Raw genomic sequence first — 7195 nt, 5'->3', positions numbered from 1 at the left:
TGGTGTAAAACTTGCTCATTCATAAAAGTTCCAATATGGAAATGACTCAAATGTGTTGTCAGTACTAATTAGGTACATATTTATATAATGCAACACAAATAAAGCTCTTAGACACAATGTTGAGCAAAAAAGTCAAAAATAAAAGTTTACATGCTGTATGATTCTGTTTATATAAATTCTAAATCAGGTAAAATTAGTTTAGGCCAATAGAAGTCAGAATAGCTGTTACTTCAGAAGGTTGAGGGTGGACAATGACTGGAAAGGTATGTTTTTGAAGTACTGGTAGTGCTTGTTGGGAAAGATGATCTGCCACGGGTCTTTCACTCTTTCCCTGGGTATGCTAACAATGCGTCTATGTCATTTACCTATGCCCATTACCTAAGTCATTTCTCAGTTAGGAATCTTGAGCGATAAGGTAGCATCCCTCCACCTCCCAACACACAAATAGCAAGCTTCCTTATTAGTTAGTATAAAACTATTGGAATCCCCAAGCTCACTGTTTCTCAGCTGTGACGGAAATAGTGAAATGTGTGGCAAGAGTATGTACTTCTTCACATCACTTGCGTGGGATTTAGGAAATAAGGGAAACCTGCAAACATGATAGTCATGCTGCTTGTTCTGCTGTAAGTAATAAAGTCATTGATCTTGTCCCTAGCTCCTATCTCTTACCAGGATCCACTAAATACTGCATTCTATACGAAACTTGTCCAGGTTACAGAAATGTATTTACTTAGTAAAAATTGAGCTGCGAATTTTACAGGATGTATGTACCCTTAAGTAAAAACATTTACCCGCCCCCCCCCCAAAAGGCTCATGTCTAAGTATCAGCTATCAAAATCGTTCACAGGAGAAGGGAAGGCACGATGTAGGAGGCAAAAATAAGACCCAAAGGATTTTTATATGTAGGGTGCACTCTGATAGGGATTAGAACTTCCATTTCCCACTTACCATACCTATCTGTTGATCTTGATCAATTTACACTTTGTACATATTTTCTTTACAGAGAATCAAGGATGGTAATCTATGTCTTGAAAACTTCATAGAGTAATAAGTATTAACAACATCCCCAACATTAGCACACCTGCAATTGTATAATACTTGGATGGATGCTTGCAGGTGGACCCAGAAGATGAACAAATAGTACTAATTGAATCCATCAATATATTAAAAAATATTCTACACCAAGGCTAAGTGGCAGTTATCCCAAGAAAACAATATTGTTTTAACATATAAAAATAAATTAACAAAAGATTCCACATTAATAAAGAACAAAATCTACATGGTCACGTTAACATATCTCACACGGATAACCAACAAGCTTTCATCTTACTCTCTCAAAGAGGTGGCTGGCCCCCTGGATTCTACCAAATCGACAATTTTTCCCTCCTCAGCGCCCAAGGCCCTAGGAGAAGACTGAAGGGCTCGCAAAGCTAGGAGGTAGTAAGAGGTGGTGCCCAAAACTGAGTGTCGGAGATTGCCCAAGCACGGAACAAAAGTCAGTCACAGCATTTTTTCCATTCAGGTCCATATTCTCCCTGGCATTCCGAATCTGCAAAAAAAGTGACATCGGATGTAGCATTCATACGGGTTTTTCGGCGGGGAAGAAATTCACATTGCAACAAAACCCAGCGATACAAGTGAACATGTCAGTGTGACGGCGATGGGTCACCACACGCGATTAATCTGTGTTTAATACCTTCTTCGAATTAGTTACTCCTCGGGAGTCCCAGTCTCAATACCGTACTTTTTTATTCTGGCCCGTTCTCAGTCCAGCTGTTCCCCTAAGGAGTTCCAGAACCGAAACGGGTTAGAGGAATGAGACCCATTACAGTCTGTGGAAGGGCATGCGCAACAGTTACTTCTCCGACGTGGTGTGTTTACCGTGTGGTCCCCACCCCTTCCCCAGCAGTGCAAGATCAGGGTGTCTCAGTCACACTGATTTGCTTCCGGCTTTGGGTTGGAACTTCTTTCCAGTTCCGGCTGAGTGAGGCCATGGGGGAGGGGAAAGGGAAAAAAAGGGAGGAACAGCTGACCGGCAAGGGACTGCGCAGGAGTAGGGGGAGAGGCCGAGAGGCGGGACTCGGCGGCAGAGCGTTGCGGGGATTGGTCCTCCAGGCTTCGGGTGGCGCTGAGGCTGGTGGGAATCTGCGCCGCTGTGGTTGCCACTGGCCCGGCGGTTTTGTTTTTTTTTTTTGTTTGCCGGATCCGCCATATTGAAGACGACGAGGCCAGGCGACTGCCTGAGCTCCAACGTCGCCGTACCTCGCCCTTCAGGGGGTCTCTTGAACTCAGCTACTTCCAGCCTCACCAGGCCTTACAGGAGCTTGACTCCGTGCCGCCTCTCCCTTACGGGAGACGGCCGCCTTAGCCCCTCATTTTGGTGTTGGTGTCGGCACCTAGGACTCCGTCGCTGCTTAGAGACTAGGCCCAAGAAGGTGAAGACCCCGCTGCCGGAGGACTAAGGACGTGAAACAGGAGAATCTCACCACTTGGAGCGCCTCTAAGCTCAGAGACACGCCGGCGCGAGAAAAAAAGAGGTAAGAGGGCCACAGAATGTGGAGGAGGATGGAGTGGGAATAGTGCCTTTTTCCTCACGCTGCGGTCCGGAACCCGGCATCTGCAGTTTTTTTCCTATTTGGGATGAGCTTTGCGTCTCCGTCAGCTATTACGTTGTCTGGTTTTGGGGTAAAAGCATCTGCATTATGCAGTGAGTGGCCACGCCACCCGCACTTCCCCGGGGTCAACAAATGGATCTGTTCAGTATTTCTTCCCTTCTCCTTGCCGAGCCTGGAGGTTTTTAGGTCCCCTGTTGTCCGTCCTAACAGGGCTGGAGTGTCCCTCACCGCTGTAAAGGGTGCGGATCCTCAGCTCTAGGAACATATCCGTGTTTTGAAGTGTAAGGGAAAATGGCTGACGTCTCTGTCCCTCCCTCTCTTTTCCGACACGCTTTTATCTATGGCTGGAGGCTAACCGCTCCATTAAAGGCCCTTGCGATATAATCCTCAGAGGACCCTTGATGTATCCTCTCTCGCGCTTGCCACCAAACGCCATCACTGAGACCGAGTGATTCGGAGTAGAGCTAGGTTCCAGCTACGCCTGGCTGTTAGATCTTGACGTTTGTCCATATCCCGAGATAGCCTCGGATAGCACACCAAAGTGGTGAGGGCCGAGGGTGAAAGATGTTTCAGTGAAGAACTGTTCCAAACTATGTTTTACTTTTTTGTTTTTGTCTGTTGCTATAAAAATACTAACTTCATTCAGTTTCTTACTATTAAAACTTCATTTTTGTTAATGTCAGCTATTATGTTTCAGATATATAGTATACTTTTCGTTTTTATGAAATATTAATGTACAGTTGCAGAGCAGATATTTCAGTTATTTTATGGAATTCTGTTAAAATGTTACTGAATATGCCACTGTGCAGTTTCTGCTACAGGTGTTTAAATATGAGGTTTTTTTAACTTAATTCAGCGAGTTTTAAATGTGGTTTAAATAGTCATGCTGTATTTTGAAAATGATATACTTTGTAACTTTTACTTAACCAGTAAACACGTTCATCCTGAGAAGCTGTATAACACTTTATACGTACTCTCGGTCTTAGAAAATAATTTGGTATGCTCTGCTTAGGAAAGATCTTTTATTGGGTCTTATCATTAGAGATTATGTCCTGAGTAAGCAGTAGTTGACAAGAAGCCTTGGTGCTTATCTTAAATTTAAAGACAAATTTTCCTTGCTCTACTAATTCGATAATTAAAGCATGTAGTTTTAGTTTAAATGTTTTAAACTTCATTGTCCCAGTATTTGGGAACTATTTGCAATTATTGATTCAGAGGGCACCTGAGAATGTGTTGTATTTCATAAATTTCAAGATAAGATTTTTAAATTATAACTTTTTCTTTCTTACCCTTTTCCCTTACAATTTTAACACAAAAGTTTAACCTATCATCTTGATATTTTAATTATTGTTACTACTTCTTGCTTGGCCCTAATAATATCTAATGTTTCTTCTGAAGTTGGAGAAAATTTCTGTAGTGACAGCCTAACAGCAAAACATTACATTTGACAATTTAAGTTCTCAGGTAATTTTTAAGACAAGGTTTTACTTTAAACCATATTAGTGGGTAGAGATGGGTTTTTTTCTTCTATGATTTTGAAATGTATTTTCAGATTTCAGTAAGATAAAGTACTTTTCATGGATAATTTTTGTTTGATGAAGTATTTCTAATGCAGCTTACTCTGTTTGAAATTGGATATTTGTAATGAAATTTCAACATTCAATTATTGTCTAGCTGGACAAATGCACACTTTCAGCTTTTTAATATTTTCACATTTGTTTCAGCATTTTAATGTGGACACCACATTTCTTTTTTTGTGTGTGTGTTAAAGGATTTGTCCTTACAAATTGGAATGACAATTGTGTCTTTTGGCCATCGTGTAAGTTAATTTTTTTTTTAAGTTAATTTTTTAACAACTTTAGTGAGGTATATTTTTTACATACCATAAAATTTACTTCTTTAACATATACAATTAGGCATAAATTTACAGTGCTGTAAAAACAACAAACCAATCCAATTTTTGAGTATTTCCATCACTCTGGTTACTACCGTTTACCTGCAGACATCCAGATCCTCAGATCCCACTCCCCCCGACCTTTAGTTTCTAGTCCCAGGCAATTTCTACTCTACTTCTTATCTCTAGAATTGCCTGTCATGGATGTTTCAGATAAATGGAATCATAAAATATGTAGTCTTTGTATCTGACTTCTTTCACTTAGATAATGTTTTTGAGGTTTATTCATATTGTAATATGCATCTGTATGCTCTGGACTTAAAGTAAAGCTCTTACAAACACTAATTTTCAAGTCTTGGTATGTGAACAATACATTTTTGTGTTGGGTAGATACCTGGGAGCAAAGTTATTGTATTGTAAATTTATGTTTAACTTAAACTGAGCAATTGTTTCCAAAGAGATTGCCTCCGTTTTACTTCCTACCAGGAGTTTATGAGGTTTCCAGTTCATTTTGAGTACATTTTGACTTTCTGGATATATCCATTCTAGTGGGTATGTAGTGGTATCTTATTGTGGTTAATTTGAACTTCCCTAGTAACTAATTATATTGGACATATTCTCATGTACTAATCAGCTGTTAGCAAATCTTTGGAGAAATGTCTGTCTAGACTCTGCTCATATTTTAAATTAGTTTTTTAAAATTGTTATTTGTTTAGGTTTTATCTTTTCTGTGATACATGACTTGCAGTATTTCTCCTCATCTGTGTTTTCTCTTTTCACTTTCTGTATGGCATGTTTTGAAGTGAGTAGTTTCAAATTTTGATGAAGTTCAGTTTATTGTTTTTCTTTATTTTAAAACTAATTGCTGTGTTGGGTCTTCGTTGCTGCGTGCAGGCTTTCTCTAGTAAGAGAAAGTGAGCGAGGTGAGTGGGGGCTACTCTTCATGGCGCCACATGGGCTTCTCATTGCGGTGACTTCTCTTGTTGTGGAGCACAGGCTCTAGGCACACAGTCTTTAGTAGTTGCAGCACGTGGGCTCTGTAGTTGTGGCTTGTGGGCTTAGTTGCTCCGGGATCTTCCAGGAGCAGGGAGTGAACCCGTGTCCCCTGCATTGGCAGGAGAATTCTTAACCACTGCGCCACCAGGGAGGTCCCTTAACGTTTTTCTTTTTATCACTTTTCAGTCTAGCCAAGAAATGCTTGCTTAACTGAAGGTCATAAAGATTCAGTCAAATTTCTTTCCTTAAGGATTTTATATTTGAAGTACTTAGTCTGTAATCCGTTTTGGGTTAACTTTTGTGGACTGTGTAAGTTAGGAATCCAAATTCATCTTTTATGTGGATATCCAGTTGTTTCAGTACAGGTTGTTCAAAAGACTTTTCTTTCGCCCTTGAATAGTCTTGGCACCCTTGTTGACAATTATTTGACATTCAAAGGTCTTATAAGTAAGGGCTTATTTCTGGACTGTCAGTTCTGTGCTGTTGATCTGTCTGGTGTATCCTCACACTAGCAATGGGTAAATTAATTTATATTCTAAATGACAGTGACAATTAAATTTTGTTTTAAATTGTGGTAAAATACACATAAAATTTGCTACCTTAACTGATTGTAAGGGTGTAGTTCAGTGGTGTTAAGTACATTTACATTGTTGGGCAAGCATCGTGAGAATACCACTTTTATGTTAAATGTCATTGCACTTTTACTTTGACCTTACGTTTCCCGAATCTTGATGTATTTTTCCTTATCTCAGCACTCAAGAAATAAATTTTTAGGGCTTCCCTGGTGGCGCAGTGGTTGAGAGTCCTCCTGCGGATGCAGGGGAGGTGGGTTTGTGCCCCGGTCCAGAAGATCCCACGTGCAGCGGAGCGGCTGGGCCTGTGAGCCATGGCTGCTGGGCCTGTGCACCGCGAGGGGAGAGGCCACAATGATGAGAGGCCCGCGTACTGCAATCAATCAATCAATCAATCAATCAATTTTTAACTTCCATGTAGTTCTTTTAGGAGCGTATTCATTACTTATGTAATGAACACATAAATATTCATTATTATTAGTCTTAACTTGAACAGAAAGTCTGATATTAGTATTTGGGAACGGGTTAATGCAGAGTTTTTTGCTCAACCCTGATAGTGTATTAAAATCACTTGTGCAGCTTTTAAAATAATGCTGATAATTATTTGTTATACTCCCCCAACCCCCTACCCCGCCCCAACTCTACCCACTTATCTAATTTGTCTAACATAAAGTCCTTAGAGTGATCTTTTAAGAGTGGGCAGTAATCACTTGTCAGTTGTTTATAAGCATGCAGCTGTAATCTTTTAGATGAATAAATAAAACCATGACTTTTTTGATAGTTTTTTAATTAATAGCAAATTTGTCTTTTGAGTTTTAGGCTCAGCTGTGGTGATTCCAACCATAGTACCAATTATTTTCATAATATTCTATAATAAATCACTGGTTTATATTCTTTTTCATTTTTAAACATTGAAACTTAATGTATCAGAGTAGACTTAGGTTTGATTAAAATTTTTTGTTTGTAATATTGTTTTAAAGATTATTAAAATATTTCGTGACTGAGGAGTAGCCACAGAGATGTGTATTGAATAAAGTTCTCCCAGCATATTACTTTTACTTTTCATTCCCAGCATATTTAGAATATTTAAATTGTGTTTATTTCTTTTTTTTTTTAAT

At 39.5% G+C, this 7195-nt stretch overlaps 1 protein-coding gene across 4 annotated transcripts in view; it reads left to right on the top strand.

Moving 5' to 3' along the window:
• Window positions 1-2207: 2207 nt before the first annotated feature.
• Window positions 2208-7195, top strand: part of LOC137217798 (ubiquitin carboxyl-terminal hydrolase 9X-like) — a 145172-nt gene continuing 140184 nt past the window's right edge. For all 4 annotated transcript variants that reach the window (XM_067724757.1, XM_067724759.1, XM_067724758.1 and 1 more), the window contains exon 1: window positions 2208-2537. The gene's annotated coding sequence lies outside the window, so the exon portion shown is untranslated. The remainder of the gene's footprint in view (window positions 2538-7195) is intronic.

This window comes from Pseudorca crassidens, chromosome Y (genome assembly GCF_039906515.1).
Source record: "Pseudorca crassidens isolate mPseCra1 chromosome Y, mPseCra1.hap1, whole genome shotgun sequence".
NCBI lineage: Eukaryota > Metazoa > Chordata > Mammalia > Artiodactyla > Delphinidae > Pseudorca > Pseudorca crassidens.
This window is presented reverse-complemented; position numbering and strand designations above follow the sequence as displayed.